General features: G+C 36.2%; 1 long non-coding RNA gene across 3 annotated transcripts; it reads left to right on the top strand.

Moving 5' to 3' along the window:
- The first annotated feature begins 331 nt into the window (after positions 1–331).
- Positions 332–14,287, top strand: LOC131423720 (uncharacterized). Of its 3 annotated transcripts, XR_009225644.1 has the most exons (4): positions 332–623; positions 1,035–1,097; positions 2,765–2,852; positions 14,138–14,287. It is a non-coding gene; the product is annotated as an uncharacterized LOC131423720 (long non-coding RNA). The 3 variants fall into 3 exon arrangements; XR_009225642.1 differs by lacking the exon at positions 1,035–1,097; XR_009225643.1 differs by lacking the exon at positions 14,138–14,287 and having other exon boundaries at positions 2,765–3,034.
- The last annotated feature ends 3,229 nt before the right edge of the window (positions 14,288–17,516 follow it).

Raw genomic sequence — 17,516 nt, 5'->3', positions numbered from 1 at the left:
ATCTGGATAATAGAAATGAGAAATTGGATTGTTTCCTCATCTACCCAATCAGAGAAGGTAAATGTTCACACTGCGGTTATGTCAACAGATACGGTAGATAGCTCATCTAGTCAAACAATCACAAGCGTCATTTTGCTGAGAACAACCAAAAGAGCCCCGGCCACACACAGGAGTCACTAAACATCCTTTGGGGGGATCAATGCCTTCTCTTCTATAAGAGTAACACGTGCATGTCCCCTTCAAATCTTAAGGCACGGAGACTCCTTCCTATTCACTCGTCATTGAAATGAAGCAGCTGCTGTTTACTATTTGTTTTTCTTGTTGTTATTTTTCCCCGATTGCTCCAATTCAAAAACCACCATTCTCCACCTTCCCTAGCTGTTACCACATCCCTCTGCTCATAGCTCCATCTCTTTGAAATAGAAAAGGTCTCAGGAACCATCTGGTTCCGTGCCTCCTTAACGCTGAGGCCACTCGCCTGCAGCTGGAGGCAGCTCTCTGCTCAGCCTGCAGTGCAGAGTGACACAGGCAAGCGACATCGTCACTGAGCACTAACTTCTGTGACTCGGAGGCAGACAGTGAAAACCATTTCAGAACCGCAGCAAGGCGTGAGAGAGGCGAAGGTAATTCATCCGTTTCTATATCCAATTTTTGCAAAAATCAAATCTATCCAACAGAGCAAAGGAGGGTGGGGTGTGTGTTTTCTGTAAAAAACTGATAAACCAGGAGATAAATTCACCAATCAGCTACAAATAAAGTGCAAACACAGAAAGAAAAGAGCCTCTGAGCTAGGAGGAAGTTAGACAGATGATAGATCTCTTTATTTTTAAATGAAAGTCTTATGCACCAGGAATGAAATGTATTTTTTTAGGATACATATAAAAAGGAGTGTTACATAGGAAGTCAATCATAGACTAATATCTAGAAGTGGAGGAGGGGCTTTTGTCTTACCGGAATATCCAAGTTGGAAAGGACTTTAGAGACCATCTACTCTGTCATGAATGATCACATCTAATACTTTTCCTTTTTTAAAGGGGTAGCTGCAAAGTTTTGGACAAGACCTCTGCAGGCAACTGGAAGCACAGTGTACCCAGGTGGTGGGTCTCGTCTGTGGCAATATATTTTTCTGTCTGTCCAATTGAATATGGCTGTAAAGGGAATAAAACCCCATGTAATCTCCAGCAGTGACAATTTAATCAGTTGTATGAGGGGGAAAGAAGCAGAGCCCCCTCATTTTAATATTTGCATATTTGATTTTGGCATTAGGGAATGGAGGTCGTTTTTCTATTGCTTTGCATTGCATTTTAATATGTAACCTTTTTTATGAGCAAATTTTGACAGTGCTAAGAATTACTAAGTCAACCAGGTCTGAAAAGAGAAAGAATAGATTCCATTTCTGAAATGAGGCACTCGAGGTCGTATGCTTTGTGTTAGTATTTTCCCAAAGAAAATGTATGTGCCCAACGTGGCTTCTAGGCTTCCAGCTTCGTATGTGATGCCTCTGCTGTTTATTCTGAGATCTTCTCTGAAAATGAAGGCAAACTCTTGGTGGACAATGCAAAAATGCCATAATAGGAACCCCTTTCTGTTAACATTTCTTAGAATGGTAAATCTTATAACTGCATCCGTTTCTAAGGAAGTTTTCTAAAATGTTTTATATATACAGGGGTCAATTTTAAGGGGTTATTGAGGAGCAATAAGTATAATTAAATTAATAAAATTCCACTGTTTGTACGACTGACAGGATGATATTATTGCCTATAATGTAATAATAGATTATGGGATAGATGTTAAGATAAATAACATGCAAGTAATTTGAGCTCGTCATCAATTACTCCTGTGTTGCTCCCATGAGTATATTAAAAATCTCGTCAAAATGATGTTGGATTTGAATTACTGGAACATGGATAGCTGTTTCTTTATGCATCAATGCATGGTAGCCTCTACTTGTGAAAGTCCCAAAAGTATGTTGGGTAATTTTTTTTTTTTTTAAGGATAGTGCTCTACTTGATTAATGATTTAGAATCTCCTCATAACAATTGAATGAGCTCTAAAGACAACATTTCACTGGAGAAGAAACATTTTTACTTTTTTTCTATTTAATTTTATTTTTAAAAAAGGTTAAAGTTTTGAAAGTTTTGTGTGTTCAATTTAATATGTATATATATTCCCATATACACATGTACATTGACCTATGAGTATATTTTTAAAAGTGGTCAATATATTGCTCACCAAATTGTATGTAATAACAAAATTTGGAATTAAAAAAAGTCATAGCATTTTATTCAAAAGTGGAGCAGATTGTCTTTTTAATTCATGTCCTTGAAAAGCGTACCAGTAGCAGTATCCAGGCAGCACTAGATGACAGGTATACAATCCTTTGGGACTGAGCACAGATTAGCATTAAACTCAAGCACATAACATGTCGGGCTTTGAATATGTTCTTGTTTATTCAAATCTGCATTCTGATGATCACCCTTTCAAAGAGGTTGCATATATATGAATATGTGATCCAATGATTTCATATTCAAATTAACCCAGTTTCTTTGAATATGATCTAATGATTGAATGATCCCCCAGACACTGCAACTCCTCAGGGAGATCTGCTCGTGCCTCAGTGTGTTTTCTCAAGGCCTGGAGAGTACTAGATCTGCCCAGGAGTGCCTGGAAGCTCTGGAGCTCTGCTCTACCTAAACAGTCTCGGGCTTTAATCACAATGGCTAGGTTCACACTAAAGCAATTAACCATATGATTGCTTCTACAGGAGCCCAACCTCATCAGCATCTTTCCTTCAGGCAAACTGACAATACTGGATCTAGTCAATGACTACAGTGGATTCAACTATCGATGAGGTACAAGTCTCGAATACACAGTCACACAGTCAGACTAGGAATATGCATCCATCCCCAACCCAGTTTTCACAAATTGCTATTTATAAATCAATAGTTTAAATAATTAAGGTAAAATAATTGTTCCATTAAACAATTAAGTGTAGGCAAGTATCAGAATGTAGGTAGAGAATTCCAAATAATAGTATCTGTGTTAGTTTATTGATTTATATGGGAAGGTTGTTTGTTTATCTTGCGGGGGGCGGGGGTAGGAGGGCTGCAACTGGGTCATATTAGTTTTCCAACATTAAAATAGGATTGATTTGGAGAATCTGAAAAAGGTAAAAATGCCTGAGGAATGGGAATTGTAATCGCATAGGTAACTTTAGAAAGGTACATGCATGTATGTATATAAGTGTGTACCTTTGTAACCTCATTTAAACTTAGGCTTTCACTAGTTATTGCTGGACTTAATAACATGTCAAATGTGAACCTAAAGCTTTCTAGCAACCTATTCTTGGTATTCTAACGAAATATTTTTGTTGGTCTATTAATGGCATTTTTTGGTTACTAGACCTTGAAATGATTTCTCCCAAAGTAAGCTATTAAAGAATTTTTAGTGTTTTCCAACTTAAAAGCTGGAAATAAATGCCACATCTGGAAGACAGAAGTTTTCCAATGAAATCGTACTTTTGTAACACCATGTCATGTATTCTAATGTTCCTCAAGTGTGATAGGCAAGGATTGTATACTCCCCAAACGCTAAATATTTGATGTTACCAGTATGTATTGTACAGAAATTTGGGAGTTTGTGTGAGTCTGATGATACTTTTTGGGTTGTACCCCAACCTGAAAAGCTGACATACAAATTGCCATGTGAAACTTGTTTAAATCAAAAGATCTACTCCCAAACAGATTTTCATGATTTAGAATCTGACCATTAATTTTATTTTCAAAAAAAAAAAAAAAGAAAAGAAAGTGCATTTATTATATTTTAGGCTTGATGGTATGGGGGCACCTCTTAAATAAACACATTTATGCAATTAAAAGGGAAACTTTTCTTTTGAGAAATATTAGCTTGGCTTATTAGCTTAGCTTATTTTGATTCAGAACTTTCGACAAAGTTGGACAAAACTTTTTTCTAGGTCTTATTTTTAAGCACCCAAATCCAATGATTCCTCTTGTTTAGATATTGAGATGTATGAATAAGCAGTTTATCCAGTGCTTTAAAGAGTGTCCCAATCAAAGCTGACATTCAACCTAACTCCTCATCTTTAAAGCAGATGTTCTGAGAACCTAGATCAACCAAGAGTGTCTTGGGCACAGGAAGTCAGGCACCTAGGGACGCAGGGGGGAAATGTGACTCTCTCCATTACCGAGAGAGAACATACTAATGGTGGTCCCTACACATGTGTTCTGATGTTCTAAGAGCCCATCCGCTTCCCCTTCCCTCTTATTCTTAAAGAAAAATGGACACATAAATAAGTCTAAAACCACTAGTTAGGGAAAAACTTTTAGCAATGAAGAGTTTAACTGCAGGAATGATCAAAAGATCCATGTGCCCAGACTCTGCGCCCAGAGCTCCTGGTTGCAGCAGAGGAGGCTGTGTCTCCAAGCCCAGCTCTCTGCTCATTCTCTTCCAGTCTATTCTTGGCTGTGGATTCCCTTGTGCTCTTTGTACACTTTAAGTTTAATTTTGCATTTAAAAACTCAATTGGCTCATCTGTTAAGCATTAAGCAGCTCCCTTTTGAGCCACAGGGGGAGCCCTGGGAAAACCCACAGCTGCTGGAACATGGAAAATGGGTTTAAAAAAACAAAACCATTTTGGAACTTTAAAGCATTTTAGCAGCCGTGGATTTCCCAATCCTTACCCCCCAAATGGTTCATCTGTTTAACTTTTATCTGGTATTGGAAAACACAAACCAGAGCATTAAATAGCCCTCAAATGACTTTTTGTTTAATACAAAATGAAAGTAAAAGCTAAGCAAGCCATGTGGGGAGATCTTTGGGAGAGCTATGGCCTGAAATACCTACCAGCACTTTCTCCCCCCAGTCTCAGAAGCAGTTCTGCACGCTGGGCTTGTCAGCTGGAGCCAGGAACTTTTCTCCTATGCACTTACACAACCCCCCAGCCCCTCCAAAAGGGAGAGAAAAGTCCAAAACAAATCCAAATCCCAGCTTATAAAATGACAATAACCATGGGAATGTTAGGAGGCTGGGAGATTAATGAAATGCTCAATCAAGATTTTCAGTTTGGCAATGGATTGTCATTGATGGAAAACCCACGTCTGATTACAGTTGGATAAGCTCAGATAAACTTACATTACTCTTTTTTTTTCCATGTTCCCCAAATATTCCTCTAACAAGCATGAAGTCTCCCTGTGGTGGGGCTTCAAGCCCTGGGGTTAGATATCCATTTCTTTGAATCATGGGAAGACATTCCTTCTAAAATGACAATATCCAGTGGAAGGGTGACTGTAAGCTGTTTATATACTATTAGTGACTAACAGAGGCAAGAGCATTACATGGCCATACCAAAGATGGCAACGCTGAGTGAACAGAGGAGATGTAAAAAGAGATGTGTGGACCTTATAATTCTGTCCAAGGAAATTTCTTTGGCCCTAGTGGAACCTAAAAGAAGCAGCTTGTTGTAATCAAGGAACATAAATATGGGTACTGGAAGTTGGAAGTGACACAAGACTTTAGCACTAAGCCCCAGCTCAGGATTAGCTGGCTGAAGAGAGGAAGGGGAATCCATGGGGGTGGAATGGAATGCCCCTATGAAATGGGAGAGACACAGAAGAGATTCTGTACTTCCCTGCGTACAGAATGGCCCTGAGCAGACTCTCTAAATTCTCCTATAGAATTCACATTTTTACTAACCCACTGGGATTGTGATAGTCCAAATCAAAGGAAGAGTCTGTCAACATCAGATTCATGAGAAAAATGAGTAATTTCTGATTGCAGTCGAATTTTTGCCACAGAATATCTTCTTTGAGGTGTCAGATGTTCACTGGGGTAGGGATAGGATATAGGATAATCAGTTTGTGAAGAAGAAGTTTATAGAATATGTTCTATATGTTTTAAAATGTGATATTTCAAAGTCCTCAATTTCAATTTTATTTTGTTATCTCCTCATCTCTTTATGTCCAATATATCCATGAACTACATATTTGTATATGTATATATGATTATATAAATATAGATATGACATTATAATGGGATTGAATATATTTTGTATATTACTCAAACTTTATAACACTATGCTACAAGAGTCTAAACAATTTCTAAAAAGTGAATATTAATGAAATAGGAAAACAAAATTATTGTGGACAGGGAGTTACACATTCTGTCCTCAAGCCAGACACATACACTGACAAATTCTGAAATGATGAAGAATTTAGATAGCATCTTTGGTTTTAAAGGTCCAGAGAAAACATCAGTTTTCCCTATTGTCAAACTCAAATAGTAAAGTTTCAGGCTAAGATAAAAATTAGTGATACAATTCTATTTAAATAGCTATTGGAGAAGAGACTATCTTCTTTTTTATATTATCTTAAAAATTTCTTACCAGGGTTACAAATCTTCATTGAACACCTACTAAGTGCAAGTAAAATAGTAGTTGATTAATATGTAATTTCACATGTTCAGAGATAATGCCAGTGAACTATTTTTTATGGGTTTAATTGCAAGTGTTCAACTCCTACTTGGTCCTGTCAGCTAGAGCTGCCATTCCAAGGGAAGTGTCAAGACCCATACACTGATTAAGAACTCAACTACCATGTCAATTAGAGGCTATTAAACTAAATTATAATTTACAATCAGCTTGCACCATGAGATATAGGGCTAGAAAGAGCCATTCTCTATAAGCAAATGAAATCCATTTTAATCTAGCTTAAGCCAAAAAGAGGAAATACTGGTGCACCTAACTGAGAGGGAGGGGCTAGACTCTGACAATGTAATCAGGACCCCTCTTCTTTCCTTTAGCCTTTGGATTATGGCCACATTCTCTGTTTGGTTCAGAAAGTTTCCCCCATATCACAGGATTCCAGAGTGCAAATGAGGTCATAGTGCATTTTGCAGTTTCAGAGGGAGGTGAGATCCTCCTCCTGACTTTAATACAAATAATGCTAGTAAAGGTTTGGATAACCTGCTTAGGTAACATGCCTTCCTCCTGAACCAAGCCCAATAGCTAGGAATGATAGTGCACTATAGCTAGGCTTGAGTCTCCTGCACACTGGTATGTGGTATTATTGAATCTCACAAGAACCAGTTGTGTGGAGCAAAGAAAAATCAGTACTCAAGGACAGAGGATGCACTAGCAAAAAAAAAAAATCTGAGTAGATAAAAACCAAATAAAGTCTATTATGAATTCTAAGGGAGTTTTGGATTTGGATAGTTCCTCCATCCATACCTTATAAACATACAACACATACTCATTCACTCACTCACTAGGAATCGTAGACTATTGAAGTCCAAAGTAAATATTTTATGTCACTGAAACTTTGCATTTTAAAGATGAGAAAAATCCCAAGAACTAATGTCACAAAGTATTCTATAGCCCTGGCCTACAAGTGATCGCCCTTCCTACTAGTTTATGTGATTTCATATATATGACGCACATTCATATGCATATATGTGCATCTATACTAACATATACATAATCAGTTCTATGTGTTTTCTACATTGCAATTGAAGACACTAAAAAAACTCAAAGCTTACCATGTAGTCAACAAAAGTTTTGAATAACTTTTAAATTTAAGAAAATTTAAATAAAATCATATTTATTTGTCTATAGCCAAGTTTTCATTATTTTGTTATTTTTAATGTTCACTCATTTGATAAGAAGTATGTATTGAACTATACAGTATTTGGTGGAGTGAGGTTGTGTTTAGTAGTTGTTGATTACCTGCTATTCATATCCCTTTCCTGCTTTGGGAGAATCATGTGTTGGGCAGAAATTAACTAGAGAAATTAACAAAAATACCCACTTCTTGCTATGAAAGAGAAAGTAGCCTTTTCCCATTTGCATGCTAGATTTTTTAAAATGGAGCTTTTTGGAAAGTAGAATAGTAATATGTGGCAAGTTTTGACCATTAAAATATTTCTAAGACACCATAATTCACTTCTGTGCAATAATTTACTGGTGTACCTACTGGGCGGGCAGATGTGCCAACTCTGTCACCAAATAATTGTCAGAAGCTGGAGAACCAGGCTCTACCAACGAGTGGGAATCAAGCAAGACCAAGCAGATGAGACACAGCTACGGTCACAGCATGGCACAAGCCTGGTTTAGGACATGATGGTACTTCCTGGGCCACCAGCCCCTCTCCACCAAGAACATTGTCTGCTTCCTTGCCCTGCCTTTCTGGAAAGACTTTGAGTCACAATCATGTATGCAAGCTGCTTCTTTCTATTTCTTTGGGGAAAATTCTTTGATTTTATTTTCTAACCAGTTCACAGGCAGATTTTCAATACCTTATTTTCAGGATCTCAGAACATTTCCTGCTCCTGGCACGCTGTTCCTCCTTTATGAGCATAAAATTGTCTCGAATTTTGCTGAAGATTCTTGCTAGCCTATCATTTACTCTGAGTCTTTCTTTGCTTGAGGGCAAAGTGCCTGTTTATCTTTGTTGTTTTATGTTGTAGACTTTCTTTTAGGGGCCAGGTGATCCTTGAGTGTTCCTTCATATTAGAAAACAGGTAAGAGAAAGTCTCACATTAGAGCGCATTGGTGTGCAGGTGCGGCTCTGCAGTTGAGAGGGGTTACTTTTGAGTGGGTGGACTGAGATCTGTAGTTATCTCGGAACTTCTGTATCTCTTGGTTCACCTCAGACGTATTATGCCAATTCTCTACAAAAGCCTGAACTTTCCCTGCTTGGGATTAGCATCAGTTTGCTGCTTTCAGCCTTGTTTCTCACCTGCTTTGAGTAAGTACTGGCTTTCCTTAAGCTGGATCCCTCTTTGGCATCCTGCAGGTCTGTCTGCACCTTCTTGCTAGCTAACAGCCCCAGCACAGGAATTCCAGCTATCTCTCACTCCGGCTTATGGGTAAACACCTCGCAAACTCTCCCTTTTAAAAAATTTATTGAAGTTTCTTATGTACTTTCTCTTATGTGCCATCATTATTTCAGTTTGTTACTCTGATTTTTATTATTTTTGTAAAGAGGGTTAATAGCTAAGTTTGTACAAATGGTTTCCTAAGAAGAATATTTAAATACTTAAAAACATGCATAATTTTAAAGTCTTAAAAACTCATGTGCAGGCTGGGGATGTGGCTCAAGCATTAGTGCGCTCGCCTGGCATGTGCGGGGCGCTGGGTTCGATCCTCAGCACCACATACAAATAAAATAAAGATGTTGTTTCCACAGAAAACTAAAAAATAAATATTACAAAAATTCTCTCTCTCTTTCTCTCTCTCTCTAAAAAAAAAAAAAACTCATATGCACAAATTACATTGATTCAATCCATCTATTTGTTTCTGGTCTTGGTAAATAGTAATCGATTTTTTTGTACTGATGAATTAAATCCAAATAAATAAAATATATTTTAAGCACTTAGGGTGTTTCTTACTTTATTTTTGATTATGAAATATGGCAAATAAAATATATAGGAAATGACAGAGAATAACAGCTAAAAACCCAAATATCCTCCTCTTGATGCTACCAAATACTGATACTTTTACATTGTCTTTAAAGTATTTTAAGAAATAAAATATTGCATATATAGTTAAATTCCCCAACTGAATTTCCACTCTGCATTCCTTCCATCTTCACTGAAAATCATTATTTTGAATCAAATGTTTATCATTCTCAGCTGGGGCTGTAGCTCAGTGATAGAACGCTTCTTGCACATGTGAGGCACTGAGTTTGAACCTCAGCACCACATAAAAATAAATATATTTTCTACAATTAGTACAAGAGGTCATAGCAGTGTTGTTATATCGTTCACCTACAGAGAATCATATGATAAACAACAAGTTGATACTTGGTTTTTATATTCAAAATTACGGTTTATATTGTTAACCATGCACCTCTAGCTCATTTATTCAGACATTTGTAATATTCCTTTGTATGAACTATATATATACACATATACATATATATGTAAATACACATGCACACGCGCACACACACACACACACACACATATCTATTCTTTTCGTGGTGGATATTCAGATTGCTTAAACTTTTGCTATTAAATAACCCTACAGTGATTCTTGTGATAACATGTGAGTTTTGTTTTAGTACTATGTGGAAAAATTTCTTCCTGAATCTTACAAATCTTCTGGAAAATAGTTTGGCAGTTTACAAAAAGAATATGAACTAAATATGCACTTACTGTAAACCCAAATTTATATCTCCCAGCCCTATTTGTAATAGCTCAACCGTGGAAACAACCACTGGTCCTCATTAGGCAAATGGTTGGGCAAACTGTAGTCCTGCGTGCTACAGAACACAGTTCGGCAGCAGGAAAGGGGAAACCTTCAGCATTGAGACACCTTCGATGGACCTCAAGGGTTTTTGTGCTGGGTGGAAAATAAACAATGTAAAAATGTCACTCACTATATGACTTTATTTACGTAATATTATCTATATAACATGGAAAATAGGATACAGATTGCCAGATGTGAGACAGCAGGCAGGGCAAGCAGTGGGTATGAGTTTGAGGTGGCACAGGGAGGTCCTTGTGAGGGCGGGCATCCCTCTGTCTTCACTACAGTGATGGTCACATGAGTTTACACATGTGATAAAACAGCATAGAAGTAAACACGCACGATACTACTGCAAATGTTCGGTTTTGACCTTGTCCCATAGTTTGTAAAATGTGGCCATTTGGTGAAACTGTGTGGATGCTAAAGGGAATTTCTCTGTACTATCTTTGCGACTTGCTTTGAATCTATAATTATTTCAGAATAAAAATGAAAAGCAAAACAAAAAGCTTCAAAAAAGACACAGTGAGTGTTCCTGGGATCACAGCTGAGCGTTTCTGTAGAGCATATAGGTAAAAGAGGAACCACTGGTCAACTTGAAGGATTCTCCAAAATGATCACATCATTTTATACCTTATCAGCAGGGAGTGAAGTTCTCTGCATCTGCAAATTCCTGTGAGAACTTAACTTTGTTGGACCTTTTTAACTCATGACACTCTGATAGGTATTTGTTAGATTTCATTGTTGTTTGACTTGCGTTTTTCTGGAATGCTCATCTTTTTCCCTTAATTCATTGATTGTCATGCGCTTTGACCAATTTTGTAGTGAATTATTTACTTTTGGATTTGTGCTGATCCTTCTTTGTCTCTGTGTAGTTAAAATACATTTCCCATTCTACAGTATTGTTTTAAAATTATTGTATATTTGTTGACTGTGAGTTAGTTTCCATGCAGGCAAATTACTCATTGTTTTTTTTTTTACCTATTTCTTTCATTCTTTTTTTTTCCCCCAGTGGTAAATTTTTTATTACGCAATACAATACCACAATTCAAAAATCCTACTCATATTCCAAAATATTACTAATTACATTACATAATCTTGTGCTATACTTTGAGTCTGGAACATCTTCTCTAAGTCCCATGTGGTCCTGAGTATGTTCTGAAAATATATATTTGTAAAATATGCTTTTTAAAAGTTTGGATTTCTCTTCTCCATTATTGACTGTTGCGCATTTGTGGACAGAGTAAATTATATACATAATTACATGTGCATATCTCTGTCATTCATCCATCTCTCCTAACACCATTTTGCCAAGTGTGTACTTCTTCCTCTGACTTGACATAAATAAATTTTTTAAAAATCACATTTGCAGTTTTCATACGTATAAATGTGTTTGACTAGATTTTTGGTTTTTTTTCCCTCACCTTTACTGTTATCTCCATGAACCAATATCATCCTGATTAGCTTCCATATTCTACCATGACCGGCGGTAGTGGATTGGAAAGTTGTTAACTTTTTATTTTCAGATTTTTCTTGGCAATTGTTTCCTTTTCCAATATAACTACATTTGTCAAATTTCTTAACCTCTTTTAGAATTTTTATAGCACTTGTACAGAATATAGAATACTTTTTAGGCAATTGCTAATGTGGAAGAAATAATCTCTGTAATTTATTTTTACTTTGGGAAATATTAGCAATTTTATTTCTAAATAATTACAAAAGGAGACAACATACTGAGTTGTATATCAAAGAGTATAAAAGTCACTATAATTTTTTTGCAGTATTTGTGTACAAATAGTTTGGGTACAAAAACAAAATAAGTTTTAAAATTAGGTAAGTTTTATATAACTTTACATAGAAAAGTGATTTAAAATAAGTGTACCAAACAATATCTACTAACATTCCTATAAATATCTACTAACAGTCTAATTAACATAAGTACATTTATGTTTATTTGTAGGTTGAATTACAATAAAACAATTTAGAAAAAGAGGCTTTACCTCTTTAAATTCAATGTCAAAAAATACAAAGCAAATCTCTTATATTTGAAAAAGAGTAGAGAATAGATATTAAAGCTTATATGAAATATTCACTTTAGCTCTGATATTTTGGTTCTCTTTAATCAAATATGAATTTTTGCATGATAAACTCAGATACCCACTCACTATTTAGTATTTCCATTTAAATATATAAACATTATTACCAAATCCCAAGCAGAACTCATGTTTTTTTTCGGCACATCTTCCCTCTCGCCACCAAACAGGTTCTCTTAATTAAAGGAATCTTTGATTATTATAGGAAGAGTAATATTTCTGATGTAATGTTTTCTTTATCAAAGAGGAGGTTCACATTATTACTTTCAGAACATCTTTGTGATATTGATCCTCTGTCCATGAATATAGTATATACTTGTTAACTTTCAAGTCTTCTTTTAAGCCTTTCAATAATGTCTTGAAAATTTCTTCATAAGAGAATTAAATATCTGTTTAACTTATTTCTAGGTATCAGTGTTTTTTTTATGTTTAGTACATGAAATCTACACCTTTTCTAACTGTCAATTATTAGTACAATAATAACATTAATCTTGCATCTAGAAAACATGATAAATTGCTTCATTACTCTTGCTATATAAGTTCTCCTTTGTAAACAATCATGTAGTTTACAGGTAGAGAGTTGTGTAATTTGAAAATATTTTATAATTTGCTTTATATCTATTTTGAAGACAATTATAAGCATAAAAAGTTTATTTCAAATTTTACTATAAAGTTCCCTTTTTATAATTATGCATTGCTTGTGACTTACAATAGCAAACACACATTAACCTCTTACCAGACATTGCCCTAAGATCCATAAATGTATTAAACCATTTAATTATCACGACAGACTCAACAGAAAAATACTATTATTATATGCTTATTAAAAAGAAAATGGAAGCATAGAAAGTTTAAATCATTTGTTCATACTGACACACCTGATACCTAGCTGGCTGGGATTTGAACTCAAGAAATCTTGTTTCAGAATCTGTGAAAATACACTTAACAATTGTTATATAATATTTCTTTTGAATGGGGTGCTCTATGTTGTCATCCTTCTCATTCCTTTATTGTCTGTAATTTTAGAACAATGTCATCGTGATGACACAATATGTTTGGAACAGCATCAACCATCTTAAGCTAGTTTTCTTTCATTCTTTCCTTTAAAAAAAAAAACAGTAAGCTCAGGGTCTTGATACATATGCTAGGCAAGTGCTCTAACACTGAGATATACTCCCTCACCCCCGCCCATCTTGAGCTTTGAAGGAATGCACTATCAAATGCTGAAGTTCAGAAGCCACCTGTATACTGATCACATTGTCAAAATTTTTGAGTGATGAGTTCCTAAAACTGTTACATTTTACTTCTTGTTATCCACAATAACATTTCTTCATTATTAACTACTTTGGCTAGATGTTTGCTTATTTGTAATGACAAACATTCTAGCTGTCAAAGTCCTATAAACTGTTTCCTCCTAATGATTGACCTTGGATAAGTCTAGTCTTGTGGAGAAACCCAACAAACAGAAGCAACCTTCAGGATGACAGGTGACCCTGGAAGACAATATGCTTGATGGGGAGAAGGAAGATGTACAATAAAATCATAAGTTTTGTTTTGGCCTTGGTAATAATGTTTATGCATCTAAGTGGAAATATTGAATAGAAAGCGAATATCTGAATGCATTCTGCAGGCCTGGTGTCTGGGTAAAAGATAAATATTTAGAAGTAATTGACATTGTGGTTGACACTTGTCAATATTGTCAATATGGGAATGAGTGAGTTTACCTAAAGAGAAAGTCAAACCACTGAGAATATTTTAAGATACGTCTGTTCTTTACTTGCAGGTGTGACAGCAACTTTGAAGATGTGCAGATATCCAGTTTATTACACATTCAATAAAATATTTTTCTCACCCTGCTTCATCTCCATCAGATTCTTTTGGCACATATGGCTCTTTCTTAAAACACTTCAGTGGGTTTGCACTTCACTCAGAGCAAAAGAAAAAGAGCTTTAATATCAAGGATAAAAACTCTGTTGTCCACAAGGATTGCATCTACTTCTTTCTTCATCTTCCCCTCTGCCCAAGCAACACTGTTTTACTCCTTTCTCCATAACAGTTCCCTTACTTTATTTTGTGCCTTATTGTTTTCCTCCCCTTCCTTTCAATTCTTCACCTCAAAATCCTAAAGCTGCTTGGGTCAAAGAACCTAGGACTCTTCCAATTCAGGAGAAGACAATGGAAGAGAAGAGGTGGGACATCCCACCAGAGAGGACAGGTCCTCAGGCAGTCGAGGAGAGTAGTAATTGGTTGTTCCTTCATGTAGGACCTGAATTCCATGAGGAGTGTTTTAAGAACGAAGATGGGCCCTTCTCATTGCTGCTGAGGAATATTGATAAGTGGCTTTTGGATTTGGTGACGTTGCAAGAGCTATTTTGCTAGCATCATGAGGTAGAAGGAGGCTGGAGTGGGTTAGGGAGGGAGAGGAAGGCAGGGACATGAAGTGAGGGGGTAGGTCTTGCACCGGGAAGTTCTGCCTTTAGAGGAGTGAACAGGCAGGAGCTGTGCGGTGCTGGGGAGAGAGGATGAGATTGGTCATTGTTTTGAAGTGGGTGAAATTGGTGTGTGTTTAAAACCTGCAATCTAGTGTACTTTGACCTTATGGAAGAGAAAAGGAGAAAATCCTCAGATCATATCCTGGGAAGAAGCAGCAGTGTCTAGAACCCAGAGCCCAGGGGGAGGGGTTTCCCTAGATTGAAGACACATTCTGGACCAAACCAGACAAGGAGGAGGCAGGACCATGGACAGAATGACTGTTGTTTTGAAGATTTGAGGAATTTAGGAATGTTACAGTTCACTTTGATTACTTTGTGTTACTGTTCGTTTTTTTCCTGATACGTACTCTTATGTATTGGAAAATCCTTTGAAATTCTAATCTATGATTAAAAAGAAAGGACTGTCTTTCCAATGTTTTTATATGACATTGAAAATAATAGTTCAGCTAACTATTTATTGTAATAACAAAGACCAGAAGCAAAAATCAAAGGCCAGGATCCTAGAGCCTTTCATGTTGACCTCTATTCTATTATAAACTTCAAGATCTGTTTTCCATCAGACACTGCAGGAAATAGGATAGGAGATCACGGGAAGAGAGTATGTCCTGCCAAGGATTTCTAGGCCAGGGGGATTGGTGATGTTACCTAAGAGAAACAAGCAGCTGTTGATGAGAGTGTTCAACGGGAGTAAAAATGCTTTGATGTTGGTGGATTTTAAAAAAAGAGAAAGGAAGATTTTAGCAAGAAAATATCAAATAATACAGATTGACCAGGCTAATGTCCAGGAAGGAAAGAAAGTTCCAGAGGGGTGAGAATGAGAAGAACAGCAGAGCACAAGCACCCGGGCTGCTATTGGAACTGGTGGCATTCATGAAGAGAAATCACTCTAGTCACAGGAATGTTTTCCTCTTATTTGGGGAATCAACACAGCGCCTTGCTCATGAGTACTTTGCCCCTGAGCTGCACCCTGAGACCTCACATGAAATTTTAGATTAAGTACACTGTTTTTTTTTAATAGAAAATGTGATAAATTTAGAAGAATAAACTTTAAATATGATGAACTATTCAGATCCCAGTTTTCAGTGGATATTCTGCATTTCATTCAATTTTCAAATACTCTCTTTTTGCTTTGTAGAAACCATCTTAGAATATTTTTTATTACTCTCCCGGTTTCCTTCCACCCTTCCACTCTAGTCATTGATTTAAAAACTATTATCAGTGCAATGTTATTTACCCTTTCTTGACAAGGTTAAAAGCATTAATTGACCACGGGTGTCAATGGATGTGGTGTGGTAATAATTACAGTAATAAGTAAACAAGCTGTACAGCTACGAACATGATACCCAGGGAAACGATCCGTGTGAGCCAGCATTTATACATTCCAGTGGAGTCTTCCTCCCAGATGCTCATTCAGCACAGGGGTTATGTCTGGGAGGCCAAAGTCCATGTCCATATTATCAACTCCACAAAAGGCACAGCTTTTCAGTTTCATAACTCAATTCCTCCTTTCCCAGTTGAGGGGATGCAGTTAGTAAGAAGGAACACAATGTACTCCCCCTGGTGAATAATACCCCTTCTTTAAAAATTCCTTCTGTGTCTCTGACATTCTATGTACTCTCTCTAAATGGCCTTCCCCTCAGCAGACCTGATTTCAGTCTCCCTTGCACTTCTACTCTGGGGAGAGGATAAAGGAGAATAAATCCGAATTACTTCAATTTATTACTAATTAAATTATTTATCATATATATGCATAATTTTAAAATATACTGATATTTCTGTTCTGTAGCAGGATCGATTCTTTGTTTCCAACAACATACTAATCAATCTTGGCATTTGGAAAGTTATAAAAAATCGGCAATCAAAATCTAAATAGAGTTGACCATGTATTTTAAACTTGTAAATGAGAAAGATTTAAAGCCAAGAAAAAAAAATAGACCTAAACATCTTTTAATAATAATTCATAATTTAGCTTGCAATAAATCTCAAAGAAGTGGACCTTGGTTTTGCTTTCCTGAAATCATTCTTCTTTTTCTACTAAGGGAAAAATAGGGAGAAGAAAAGCAACAATATTCTTGAGAAATTTATTTTATTTCTTTAAGCAGATTCAGATATTATAGAAATTCTGATGCTGTGCTGATTTTGAAAACTAATCATCTTTCATGTTAGAAAAGTTTAAATTGCCAGCTTAAGCCTGTTAAAAATATTTTTATTGCATTCTTAGTAATTTCCCTTGGAAGCATTTCTAAAGGCTCAGCAAAACATTTACAATTTTATAAAACCTTTTAAATTAATTTATAACTTAGCTGTGAGCTTCTTTTTGGGAGACTCAAAACAGTGGGTGACCTTATATCCATAATGTGTATGCTTAAATGTTTTATTACAACCAAGTGGATTAGGCTGGAATTATTTAACTTTAGATATCCCATTTCATTTAACAGCAATCTGGCCCTTTACTTAAACCAATTTAATTCCATTTTATACAACTGCAAATGTATGTTCTGTTTTGCTTGATTTTCAATTGCTGAATGGCTTTAAGTAGGGAAAAAACACTGACCAAATTTAGCAATTATCACTGGCGTTTTATCCCATCAGGTGTCTAAGACAATCACTATTTCCTCCTACTCTCCATTGGCGAGACATGTTCTGAACTTCTTTTGTGCCAGTGTCGCA

The sequence above is a fragment of the Marmota monax genome, unplaced genomic scaffold (assembly GCF_021218885.2).
Source record: "Marmota monax isolate L192 unplaced genomic scaffold, Marmota_monax_Labrador192_F-V1.1 WCK01_AAM20220418_F8-fsc00022, whole genome shotgun sequence".
NCBI lineage: Eukaryota > Metazoa > Chordata > Mammalia > Rodentia > Sciuridae > Marmota > Marmota monax.
This window is presented reverse-complemented; position numbering and strand designations above follow the sequence as displayed.